At 34.2% G+C, this 14,616-nt stretch overlaps 1 pseudogene; it reads left to right on the plus strand.

Moving 5' to 3' along the window:
• Positions 1-8,435: 8,435 nt before the first annotated feature.
• Positions 8,436-9,372, plus strand: LOC122679996 (annotated as a pseudogene).
• Positions 9,373-14,616: the final 5,244 nt, after the last annotated feature.

Raw genomic sequence — 14,616 nt, forward strand, 5'->3', positions numbered from 1 at the left:
GTATGAATAAACTTATTCTTTGGGGGAATTTACAGTTTAATGTTGGAATCAGATCATTGGACAGGTAATTAAAATCTAGAGATTTTATTGTTTAATGTATGCAAACAGTAAACAGGAAGATTGTAAAGTGGGGTGCCTGAGAGTGGGCTTTGGTCATCAAGGAAAGTCTTCCTATGGTTGCATGGAAAATATATTTGAAGGACACAAGATTGGAGTTAACGAAACTGCTTTATCAGTTTGTGTTTTTTATGGGGTTTTAAGTATGACAATGTAATTTTTAAAAGGTTTATTTAAAAATTATAAGTAAAATATGCAGAACATAGAAACTGATTAGTATGAGAGGGATGAAGCAAAGAAGGTGTGTCTCATCATTTTGAACCTGAATGATATGTGTGGGATGGTAGAAATACATAAAAATAAAGCGGCTCTTAGCAGGCTAGGAATAGAGGATAATTTCCTTATCTTGAAAAGTAACATCTACCAAAAATCTAGAGCTAAGGTCATATTTATGGTGAGAGAGCTGAAGCTGTCTTGATAAAATTAGGAACAAGGCTAGGAAGTCCCCATTACAAAAACCTTTTAACATCCAGCTGTAAGTCTTAGCTAATGTAATAGACAAGAAGCAGAAAGAAAAGTGTTATGGGTTGAATTATGTTTTTCAAAACTCATATGTTTAAGCCCTAACCCCATTATTATATTGTATGACTATAGAGTGGACCCTTGAACACACTGGTTTGAAATATACATGTTGTCTTATACACAAATTATTTTCAATAAATGTATTAGAAGTTTTTGAATATTTGCAGCAATTTGAAAAAAACTTGCAGATGAACCATGTGGCCTAGAAATATTTTTAAAAAATTAAGAAAAAGTTAGATGTGCCATGAATGCATAAACTGTATGTAAGTACTACTCTATTTTGTCATTTATTATCATAAAATATACACAAATTTATTATAAAAAGTTAAAATTTACCAAAATAAATGCACACAAATACTTACAGACCATACTTGGAACCATTTCCAACTGAGAGAAATGTAAAAACATAAGAATGCAGCATTAAACCACAATTACAGGAAATTGACTGTAGGACATCCCGTGCTACTGTCGTAATTTTGTAGCTGCCTCCCTGCTGCTGTTGTAGTGAGCGCAAGTCCTATGAGTGTATACATAAGGCTCCACATGACACTCCATGTGAGCTGCTAGTCTCTCCAATAAACTGGGTACCACAGTAAAAAGTGATCTCTCCCACTTGTATATTTTCCATCCTGGTTAGTGCAATACCTTAAATAAACACTATAGGACTCCTACGAAATGCCACTCACTAGTGATGCTGGAAGTTCTCCTAAGAAGCAGAGAATAGTCATGACCTTGGAAGGAAAAGTTGAATTGCTTGGTACATTCAACTGATTGAGGTCTGTAGCTATGGTTGCCCATCATTTTAAGATGAAAGAATCCTGTGCAAGGAGTATTAATTTAAAAAAAAAAAGAAATTTGAGAAGATACAGCTTACTGTAGCTATTCCAGTAGGCATGAAAACTTTGAACTTTTGTGAAATACTTTTATCTTGTATTAAACATGCAGCTTTTATTGTGTGCAGGATTGCTATAAGAAAGACATATCTATAGATTCTAATACATTATTACATGACAATGTAAAGCAAAAGGAAGGTGAAGGATCTAAAACTGGAAAATCTGATGACAGAAAAGGATGGTTTCATAATTTTAGAAAGAGTTTTGGTTTAAAAAGTGTCAGGATAACACAGGAAGCATCTTCTGCTGATCAAGAGGTGGCAGATAAGTTCCCAAATGCCATTTAGAAAATCATTGAGGAGAGAGGATATCTGTCTGAACCAGGTTTTAATGCGGATAAAAGTGCCATTTTCTAGGGAAAAAACTGTCACAAAGGATATTTATTAGTGAGGAAGGGGAGTAAGCACCAGGATTTAAGCCAGGAATGGATAGGCTCACCCTATTGTTTTGTGCAAATGTGTTCAGGTTTATGTTCGAAACTGTCCTTACCTATAAAACTACTAACCTCCAAGATTTAAAGGGAAACAAACGACAGCTGCCAATCTTTTGTTGTACAGCAAGAAGGACTAACAAGTACTCTTTTCTTTTCTGGATTGGTCCCACTAAGGCTTTATCCCTAAATTAGGAAGTACCTTGCTGGGGGGATATGTCTTAAATTTATTTATTTTATTTTTGATATTGAGTAGTGTCCCTGGCCACCAAGATCCCTGTGAGTTGAAAACCAAAGGCGTCTACTTTTCTCCTGAACACAACATCTCTAATTCAGCCTCTACATCAGGGGGCATATGGATCTGTAAGGCTCATTACACATGATACTCTGGAAAATATTGTCAATGATATGGAAGAGAACCCTGATAGAGACAGAACATAATGAAAGTCTGAAAGGATTATACCATTGAAGATGCCATCATTGTTATAGAAAAAGCTGTGAAAGCCATCAAGCCTGAAACAGTAAATTCCTGCTGGAGAGACTGTATCCAGATGTTGTATGACTTCACATGATTTACAATAGAGCCAATCAAGAAAATCATGACAGGCATTGAAGACAGGGCAAAAAAGCTGGTGAAGTGAGTAAGGTGTTTCAAGATATGGATGTTGGAAAAATTCAAGAGCTGATTAACACAACAAATGAGTTAACAAAAAATTTGATTTATTTTTACTTTTGCTACCCTTGTTAGAGGAGATTGACCAAAAAAAAAAACAAAAAAAATAATACTGCTAAGAGTAATATCAAGAGTGTATTGTCTATGCTTTCTTCTAAGAGTTTTATGATTTCAGATCTTACATTTGAGTTTTGAATCCATCTTGAATTTATTTTTGTATATGGTATTAGAAAGTAAACCCTTTTGTATGATTCTTTTGCGTACAGCTATCCAGATTTATCAACACCATTTATTAAAGAGTCTGCCTTTATTGTGTATTTTTGTGTATTTTTTTCTATTGTGTATTTTTTTCTCTGTTATTGTAGATTAATTGATGTGTAAACCTGGATTTACTTCTGGGCTTCCTATTCTGTTCCACTGATCTATACGTTTGTTTTTGTGCCAGTACCATGCTATTTTGATTACTTTGCTTTGTAGTATAGTATGAAATAAAGGACTATGATATTTCCAGTTTTGTCCTTCTTTCTCAAGATTGGTTCAGCTATCTGGGAACTTTTGTTCCCATACAAATTTTAGAATTACTTGCTATCATTGTGTTTAAATATGTCATTGGTAATTTGATAGGGATCACACTAAATCTGTAGATTGCCTTGGGTAGTATGGCTATTTCTACAATATTAATTCTTACAATTCAGGAGCATGACAGATATTTGTTTGTTTTGTTGTCTTCAATTTCTTTCATCAGTGTCTTACAGTTTTCCAAGTCCAGATTTTTTTTTATCTCATTTGTTAGATTAAAACTTAGGTACTTAGTTCCTTTTGAACCAATTGTAAATTGAATTTTTCTTAGTTTCTCTTCCTGATAGTTTGTTGTTAGTGTACAGAAGCACTATACATTTATGTATGTTAATTTTTATTCTGTAACTTTAATGAATTCACTTAGTTCTAATAGTATTTTTGGTGGCATCTTCTAGGATTTTCTATAAATAGTATCATAACATTTAAAAATACTGATAGTTTTATTTTATTTTTTCCAATTAGAATTCTTTTTCTTGTCTGATCATCCTTACTTTATTCCTAATTTAGAGGAAATGTTTTCAGCCTTTCACTCATTGTTGATCATTTAAATCATAAATGGATGTTGAATCCTGTTCAAAGCTTCTTGGGGCTCTACTGAGATGGTCATATAACTTTTATTTTCAATTAGTTAATGAGGTGAACAAATGGACTGAATTGTTGATTTTGACTCATCCCTTCATCCCAGGTATAAATCTCACTTGAAGATGTTTTATGATACTATTTATGTATTTTTTTGTTTTTTTGCTAATAGGTTGTTGAAGATTTTTGCATCTATATTTAACAGTGATGTTGGCTTGTACTTTTCTTTTTTTTCATTTTATGTCTGGTTTTGTCATCAGGGTGTTGGCCTCATAGAATGACTTTGGAAGTTGTTCCTTCCTCTTCAATTTTTTGTGATAGTTTGAGAAGGATAGGTGTTAAGTCTTCTTTAAATGTTTGGCAGTATTCTTGTGAAGCTGGTCTGGTTGTTTGTTGGGTAGTTGCTATTACTGATTCAATTTCATTACTGGTAATCAATCTGTTTATATTTTCTATTCCTTCTTGATTCAGTCTTGGGAGATTATACACTTTTAGTAATTTCTCCTTTTCTTTTACTTTTTTGCATTTTATTAGCCTTTACTTTTTCTTAGTAATGTTTTATAATTATTTGTATTTCAGTGGTGTTGTTTGTAACTTCTCTTTTATTTCTGATAATACATACTTGGGTTCTCTCTCTTTTTTTCTGACAATTCCAGCTAAACATTGATCAATTTTCTTTATCTTTCAAAGAAACAGCATTTTGTTTCATTGGTCTTTTCTATTGTTTGTTAATTGATATTTTACTTATTTCTGCTCTGATCTTTATTATTTCTTTCCTGCTACTCACATGTAGTGGTTGGTTTTTCTTTTCATTTAATCTTTCTTACCCCTAACTTCCTTTCAGAATAAGATTGGAGTGTTTATTTGAGATTTTCTTCTTTCCTGAGGTGGGATTGTACCAGTATAAACTTCCTTCTTGTGATCTCTTTTGTTGCTTCCCATAATTTGGATCATTTCTTTTCATTTTCATTAGTCTCCATTTAATTATGACTTCCCTTTTTATTTCGGCACTGACCCATTGGTTATTTAATAGTGTACTGTTTCATCTTCACATGCTTATGATTCTACAGCTTTTTCTTATAATTGATTTCTAGTCATATACTATTGTAGTCAGTAAAAATGCTTGATATGATTTCAATCTTTTAAAATTTACTGAGACTTGCTTTGTAGCCTAGCATGTGATCTATCCTGAAGAATGTTTTGTGTCCACTTGAAAAAATGTGTTCTGCTGTTTGGGGATGCATACATACATACATCCCATATATATACTCTATATATATACTTTTGCATGTATAGAAATAGAGGAAAACAACAGGATGGGAAAGAATAGAGATCTCAGAAAATTGGAGATATCAAGGGAACATTTCATGCAAGATGAGCACAATAAAGAATGCATAAGTATATTTTCTAGCTAAAGGGAAATATTATTAGAAGAAACAATCTCAAGGAACATTTTGAAATGCACAGAACATAACTGTGAAGTCTTAAAAATATTTCATGTAAGATTTCTTCTTTCCCAACATATTCATTGAGGAATCTTTATATAGTCTAGAGTCATCCAACTATAGCCTCTAGGTCAAATGTTTGCACTTGTTCATTTACCTGTTGTCTGTGGCTGGTTTCATGCTATAAAGGCAGAACTGAGGATACAGGAATACAAGACATATGTTTCTCTTTCAATTGGACTGTTTCTCTTTTCTGGTTCTATCACTTAGTGTTCAAACCCCACCATGGTTCTCAGTCTTGAAGAGATTTCCAGGCTTCTGAGATCTTTTAACACCTCCTCTTCTAGTGCCTTGAAATCATAGGTGGAGTTATAATCTCCTGATCTTGCTAATACCTATGTTACTTCAAAATCATCCCCACTTTTCCCCCCAGCTCTTCCATGGACTGTTTAGATTATTCTGTGTATTAATACAAGCATGATATATTTATAGTAGAGATAAGAAATTAATTTCTAAAATGGTTGTAACCCATTCAAATGAAAAATTATGAATACCTCTCTGGGTAAATCATGAATTAAAAGAAGAATCAAATATTTCTTATCCAAATGTGTTTTTTAAAATCATTAAGTTTTGTAACTATAACTCTAGCCCTTATGTCCTCTAGAGAGAGTATCTAACTCTCTAACGGTCTTGTGAGCTTACTAATTAATAATTTTTTCTCTCATTTTTCTTTTTTCATTATGATATCAATAGAAAATACATCATAGGTGAGAAAGGCCTTAATCCCCGAAGAATACCCTGCATAGGGAATGCTCACCATCAAGGTTTCCCTTCCCATGAAAGAATTTCTCTCAGGACCCATTTCTAGTATATTTGTTGGTTTAATCAATGAAAAGTATAGTAAATGAGAGAGAGAGATAAACCACAATTTGTGTTAGCAACTGTTCACCTTAGCAATTTGAGACATGATCTTAACAGTGACGGAATGCAACCTATGTTGCAGAAAAACTTCCTGTTAAACAAATGTTTGTTTCTTTTCAAACGCTTGTTTCTTCATGAATGTACAATACAATACTTATCATAGAGGATATACCAAGATGAGAAGTAGTATCCATTGTTGTGAATATATTTTTATAGGTAAGTTGTTCTCAACACTTTTCCCTTTTAGATAACTTTTTTTTCTGTTGAAATCAGAAACTTTATATATGAATTTTAAGGAAAGTAAGCATTTTGTAGTTGACAGTCTTGACAGAGGTTTTTTTTTTTAACCATTCCTCTGCCTTCTAAAATCTATCAGTCAACAATTCTAATAACCTTTAAAATTTTCAAAAAAGTAGATACTGAAACTGTTTTGAATTGATTTTAATACACTTTCACAATTCTAACTAGTCTGAGAATAATGTCACAGGAATAAAATCATAATACTGGCAACAAAAAATATAAAAAAATTTAGGAGACGTTTCCTAATTTAGATCATATGTGATTTTATTTATGTGCTGTAATTATATAGTTTATATATATAAAATTATAAATTTTATTATACAAGATATTTCTATAGCACATGAGCTTTTTATGTATCATTTTTATAGTATGTGAGTTTTTAAATTTATTGTCAGTTTTCTTTAGTATTTTATGATTACTGAATAACAAGTCACTATGCTGCTCAACCTCATGACTCTAAATAAATCTCTTGAATATGTTTTTGTCTCAATATCCCCATTCATAAAATTAGAAGAAAAACTTTTTCTTTACCTCTCAGTGTATTTTATCTGAGGACATTTTATAGTCAAAATAGCATAAATCTAAATAAATATAGTACAAGCTTGTTTAAATACATAGTTTTTCTTTTGTGACTATCTCTAAATTGTTCTATGTGCCTTGCATGCTGCATATGAACAGATCTTTGTATTTGTTATTAATTTTTTTTCTGCTTCTGAAAAGACAGAAAAATATGTCAAAGATCTTTGAATTCTCCACTTGCATTCTAATCTGCAAAATCCAAAGTAAGCAAAAGAGAGAAGAAACAAAGGAAGAAAATTAGGAAGGAAAGAAGTGTGGAAGGAAAACAATAAAGTCTGATTTCATTGTGTTTAGGAAATATAAGCAAGAATCATTCTGTTTTTTAGCAAACTGTGCCGTTAAGAGTGTATGTCACCATAGGGACAAAAATAATGGAAGAAACAAGGATGTGATGTAAATGTGTAAAATGCATTTGAGTCAGTTCTAATGAGGTGGATGAAACTGGAGTCTATTATACAGTGTGAAGTAAGTCAGCAAGAAAAACACCAATACAGTATATTAACACATATATATGGACTTTAGAAAGACGGTAATGATGACCCTAGATGTGAGACAGCAAAAGAGACACAGATATAGAGAACAGACTTCTGGACTCTGTGGGAGAAGGCGAGGGTGGGATGGTTTGAGAGAACGGCACCGAAGCGTGTATATTACCATATGTTAAATAGGTCAGCAGTCCAGGTTCCATGTGTGAGACAGGGCACTCAAAGCTGGTGCACTGGGATGACCCAGAGGAATGGGATGGGGAGGGGGGAGGAGCACATGTATACTGATGACTGATTCATGTCAATGTATGGTGAAAATCACCACAATATTGTAATTAGTCTCCAATTACAATAAATGAATTAATTTAAAAAATTTAAAAAAGGATCATGCTTTTGTCAGGATCTGAAGTGTTTTCTCTAAAGATAGAAAGACAGGTACAATATTTACATATTATTTTTCTAAAGTAGATAAATAATCATTAACAATAAAATGAGATTATAAATTAAACAAATTTTACTCCAGGTAAAATCTTAAGTGGGAAACACCATCCATTAAAGGAGGCAGCTTTCAACACCAGCAAACATAATAAATCCAGGGGGAAGAAGCTCGTATTTCCAAACATTTTCTTAGAATCTCCATTTTACCAAAGCACATTTGGAGAGCGAATCCATAATATTTGCAAATAAGCATATCTGAAAAAGGATAACCAGTCAGATTTAACTCTTCACTAGGAAGACTTTGAAAGTAGTTCTTTTATTTTTTTTCATTGATGATTTGTAAAATATTGGGAACAATATAGTATGAAATGATTTTCTCCCATGCTGGTTCCTTCTTATTTTTACTAGAACATGTATTCTGATTGTTCACTTCTTTTATGTTACTATCCCTCCAGCCCTGCCTTTATCTCAGCTATGAAGAGTGAGTTTAATAGGAACCTCTCAGAGGTGACTGAGTTTGTTTTGCTGGGATTTAGAAACCCCCCCAAAGCTACAGATCCTCCTGTTTCTAGGATTCCTGCTGGTCTATGTGGTCACTCTGGTGGGAAATATCAGCATGATAGTTGTCATTAAGATGGACTCCAGACTTCAAATGCCTATGTATTTCTTCCTTAGAAACTTGTCCTATTTAGATCTCTGCTACTCCACAGTCATTGTTCCCAAAACTTTAGCCAACTTCTTGTCTAGTGAAAAGAAAATTTCTTACAGAGGCTGTGCAGTCCAGTTTTTCTTCTTTGCTCTGTTTGTCACCACTGAGGGCTTTCTTCTGGCTGTCATGGCATTTGATCGATTCTCGGCCATTTGCTCCCCACTCCTGTGTCCTGTGCATATGACCCCAAAACTCTGTGTTCAGTTGGTAACCGGCTCTTATACTTGTGGCTGCATCAATGCTGTCGTCCAAACAGGTTTCACCTTTAGTTTGCGTTTCTGTGGGGAAAACAGATTGGACCACTTTTTCTGTGATGTCCCAGCCCTCATCAAGATCTCCTGTGTGGACACCTTTGTGAACGAGGTTGTTCTGTGTATTCTTTCTGTTCTCATCATCATCACCACCACAACTGTCATTCTGGTTTCCTAGGCATATATCCTCTCTTCTGTCCTAAAGATCCCTTCAACCCACGGCAGGAGTAGGACGTTCTCCACCTGTGGCTCTCATATAGCAGCGGTGAGCTTATTCTACGGGACTGTGTTCTTCATGTATGCCCAACCTGGAGCCATCGCCTCTCCAGAAGAGAACAAGCTTGTAGCTGTGATCTACACCCTTGTAATCCCAATGTTAAATCCTCTAATATACAGTCTGAGAAACAGGGATGTGAAAGATGCTGTGAAAAGAATATTACACAGTAAATGATTCTCTGCTCATATTTGTAATGTTATTATAATACATAATGGGCAAACCGTGTTTTCTAAATGTCATCGTTATTCTTGTTTTTGCAAAATTACTATACCAAAGATAGTTATATATATGACACAAATATTTTTCTAAGTTTTATAATATGATATGTCTAACAGATACAGGTATATAGATCATTATTTTATTTCCTTAAAACATATGAAAACATTGTATGTTTTCAACTTGTGATGTGACAATATTTTCATTTCAATGTTACTTTGATTAGGAATTAAATATTAAAAGCATCTCTTACTCATTAAAATAATATTATATCAGTGTGAATCATATATATGTGTGAACAATATTATATCATAGTTTCTGCAGATATAATAACTATTTTTCAGTTCAAATCAAGTGAACTGATATTTCTTTGGACAACAGCCTCACTGTGTATTAGTAATGGAATAGTAATGGTTGGTTACATAGAATACTTTTGACACGAGGTCTATCCTTCTCCAAATTTCCAGGTTTGTAATCTGAGGAGTATCATATCCATAGAGTTACTATTCTTATAAAACAGACCCCATAATATAATATTTGAGGACAATTCTTCAGATGGAAAATATGTCAACATTCTCCTAATTTTTTGCCCAGGTTTCTTCTTAATATAAAATGATATATCTTATAATAATAAAAGCTGATACATAAACAACAGGTACTATATGCCATAATCATTTTTATTCACTATTTTCAAGTGAGAAAATTGATATTAAGCAACTTGGTGTACCTAAAACTGTATATCAATATGGCTCCAAAATTTTAATTATGCAAATATATCTTTCAAAGCATGTGGCTTTTTTAAAAAATGTAATCTCACAACCTAAAAACAACCATTTCTGAATGGAGGTATCAATGTGGAGCCAGTCTGGGAACTAGAATAAATTTGATGGTTCTCCTTTTATTATGTGTGTAAATACTATTCTGGTTTCTATTTCAATATTTTAATCAATTTTTTGGTGTAGAGAAGTACATTCTTTTTATCAGTCTTTTCTCTTTTAAATTGTATATGTTTATACACTGAAAATCACGTATTTTCTAATGTCAGTTTTTAAATTTATTATCAATATTTTATTTTAATTTTGGCCATGGTGTGAGGCTTGTGGGGTCGTCATTCCCAATCTGTGGTCAAACCCTTGCATTTGAAGCACAGAATCTTAACTGTGACTGCCAGGGAAGTCCCTTATATATTATTTTCAAATATTTGTTAATATAAAATACTTTTTCTATACGATGTAAACTGAGGTTTTTACTCAAGTTTTTTCTATCAACTAACTATTTTTTCTAACACTTAAAAAATATAGAGAGGAGTTGCTTGTATATTTTTGAGATTAATCCTTTGTCTGTTTCTTCATTTGCTATTATTTTCTCCCAATCTGAGGGCTGTCTTTTCACCTTACTTATAGTTTCCTTTGTAGTGCAAAAGCTTTTAAGTTTCATTAGGTCCCATTTGCTTAGTTTTGCTTTTATTTCCAATATTCTGGGAGGTGGGTCATAGAGGATCTTGCTGTGATTTATGTCGGAGAGTGTTTTGCCTATGTTCTCCTCTAGGAGTTTTATAGTTTCTGGTCTTACATTTAGATCTTTAATCCATTTTGAGTTTATTTTTGTGTATGGTGTTAGAAAGTGTTCTAGTTTCATTCTTTTACAAGTGGTTGACCAGTTTTCCCAGCACCACTTGTTAAAGAGGTTGTCTTTTGTCCATTGTATATCCAAGCAACTCCTGCAGCTCAATCCCAGAAAAATAAATGACCCAATCAAAAAATGGGCCAAAGAACTAAACAGACATTTCTCCAAAGAAGACTTACAGATGGCTAACAAACACATGAAAAGATGCTCAACATCACTCATTATTAGAGAAATGCAAATCAAAACCACAATGAGATACCATTACACGCCAGTCAGGATGGCTGCTATCCAAAAGTCTACAAGCAATAAATGCTGGAGAGGGTGTGGAGAAAAGGGAACCCTCTTACACTGTTGGTGGGAATGCAAACTAGTACAGCCACTATGGAAAACAGTGTGGAGATTTCTTAAAAAACTGGAAATAGAGCTGCCAAATGACCCAGCAATCCCACTTCTGGGCATACACACTGAGGAAACCAGACCTGAAAGAGACACGTGCACCCCAATGTTCATCACAGCACTGTTTATAATAGCCAGGACATGGAAGCAACCTAGATGCCCATCAGCAGGTGAATGGATAAGGAAGCTGTGGTACATATACACCATGGAATATTACTCAGCCGTTAAAAAGAATTCATTTGAATCAGTCCTAATGAGATGGATGAAACTGTAGCCCATTATACAGAGTGAAGTAAGCCAGAAAGATAAAGACCAATACAGTATACTAACACATATATATGGAATTTAGAAAGATGGTAACGATAACCCTATATGCAAAACAGAAAAAGAGACACAGAAATACAGAACAGACTTTTGAACTCTGTGGGAGAAGGTGAGGGTGGGATGTTTCAGAAGAACAGCATGTATACTATCTATGGTGAAACAGATCACCAGCCCAGGTGGGATGCATGAGACAAGTGCTCGGGCCTGGTGCACTGGGAAGACCCAGAGGAATCGGGTGGAGAGGGAGGTGGGAGGGGGGATCGGGATGGGGAATACGTGTAAATCTATGGCTGATTCTTATCAATGTATGACAAAACCCACTGAAATGTTGTGAAGTAATTAGCCTCCAACTAATAAAAAATGAAAAAAAAATATATAGAGAGGAAAGGAAAGTTTTTGCCCTACTTTTTCTTATTTCTTTTCTTTAGAGATATGTGAATAGTAATTTAGAATTTAGGAATCTATCAAGTCAAAAGTATTAATGGGTGTGCATCACTTGTTTTAAAACTATATGTGTGGTTTGTCACTGTTCTGGTAGTTACCCACATTTGGTCAGACCAGAAGGTTAGTTCTTTAATTTCTCTTCCTCTCACACATGAATTATATTCAATTTCATAGTGGCAAGGTTGTTTTTTCCCCCTTACCTAGTATCCATAATGGAACTTAGGCAGAAAGGGAATGTCTTTCAAGATCTCAAGGCTTCCCCAAATACTTTAGTTCAACCTGATAATCAGTTCCCACCAATTAAATAATTTGTTTCTAACTTACTACTGTACTTGCAGCAAGTAAGTTTTATAGATAAATCATGATAGGATGCACAGCCAAGCAGGATCAAGAAATTACTGATATTCTGGTAAAATATTAGCCAATAGGGCCCAAAATATATATAAAATTCCTAATAAATTCTAATTTCTTTTATTTTATGGAATTTATTGTATGACCATGTATTAATAGTACATTTTATACATACTAGATATATTTCAAGCTTTTTGTTTCTTTCATTGATTTGCTGTCTTTTTATGCTGGAATCACATGCTTATTGAAAAATAAGATTTAATGCCTGAAAAGCTACATCTTTTTCAAAAATTTCTCAGCTAGTATTACTATTTTACTGAACTTCAGAATTGTTTTGCATTAAAAAGAATTCTTATTTGCACTTTAGCAGAGTTGCATTTAGGAAATCACTGATTTGTTTACAACCCTCATCTGTAAGAATACAGTAAGAATACCGCTTTGATATCAGACAACCTAGCTATGAGGCCCTGCACTGCTACTAAGCATAGCTTTTGAGAGGTTCTTGAATGGTTTTAAGGTTGAATGAACTCTATCAGTTTACCTGTTTTATTCAACAGATGTAAGCAAAATGAAAGAGTTAGTCACTCAGTCCTGTCTGACTCTTTGTCACCCCATGGACTGTAGCCAGCCAGGTTCCTCTGTCCAGTGAATTCTCCAGGCAAGAACACTGGAGTGGGTAGCCATTCCCTTCTCTAGATTTCCCAACTTAAGGATCAAACCCATGTTTCTTAGGTCTCCTGCCTTGCAAGCAGATTCTTTACCATTTGAACCACCAGGGAAACTCATAATACACCATAATCAAGCTTTCGGCATAAGAAAGTTTTCAATTAATAGTAGCTTTAATTATTATTATTACCATTATCATCATCATCTATTTTAAATTTGCTTTTTATTGTGGCAACATTGGTTTGTAACACATTATTATATAGGTTTCATAAATACGCATTACATTTCCACTTCTATATACTACAGCATGTGTGTGTGTGTATGCATGCACATGTGCGTGTGCGCTCAGTCATGTCCAGCTCTTTGTGACCCTTGGATTGTAGTCTGCCAAGCTCCTCTGTCCATGGAGTGTTTCAGGCACGAATTCTGGAGTGAGTTGCCATTTCCTCTTCCAGGGGATCTTCCCGACTCTGGGATCCAAGCCCCATCTCCTGTGTCTCCTGCACTGGCAGGCGGATTCTTTACCACTGTGCCACCTGGGAAGCCATCCTACAGCATGTTAAAACCAAAAATTTAGTTTTCATCCATAATCATACAGTTGACCCACTTTACTCATTTCATCTTCCCTGTCGACCTGTTCCCCTCAGATAACCACCAATCAGTTCTCTGTATCTATGCTTGTTTTCTTGATTTGTGGCATCATCTTGTCTATAAGTTTTAGTAGTGTGAAATTTCTATATTTGAGAAACACAGGTTTTTCAGTAAACATATTACTATACATTTCATACATTAGTTGCTATTAGGACAAGAATCTTCATCACCTTATGTGCCTAATGGATAATTCAAGGGTTCAGAGAACTTTTAAAATTATTAACTTCCCTCATAGCTCAGTTGGTAAAGAATCCACCGGCAATGCAGCAGATTTGATTCCTGGGTCGGGAAGATTGGCTGGAGAAGGGACAGGCTACCCACTCCAGTATTCTTGGACTTCCCTTATAGCTCAGCTGGTAAAGAATCTGCCCACAGTGAGGGAGACCTGGGTTTGATCCTTGGGTTGGGAAGATCCCTTGGAGAAGGGAAAGGCTACCCACTCCAGTATTTTGGCTTGGAGAATTCCATGGACTGTAAGTCAATGGGGTTGCAAAGAGTCAGACACAACTGAGCAATTTTCACTTTAAAATTATTATCTATTTATTTTATATGAGCTCAACTTGCTAAACTGTCACTCAATACTTAGATTTTTAAAATTATGTATTAGATTTGAGGCCTGCCTGGAAAAGAGTCAAGTTTTAATGTTCTCATTGGAAAGCTTCCATGAGCATTCTCTCAGAGTTGATATTAGCAAAAAATACTTTCTATGTGTTGCAGTTACTATATAAAGTACACATATACTTT

The sequence above is a fragment of the Cervus elaphus genome, chromosome 22 (assembly GCF_910594005.1).
Source record: "Cervus elaphus chromosome 22, mCerEla1.1, whole genome shotgun sequence".
Classification (NCBI taxonomy): domain Eukaryota; kingdom Metazoa; phylum Chordata; class Mammalia; order Artiodactyla; family Cervidae; genus Cervus; species Cervus elaphus.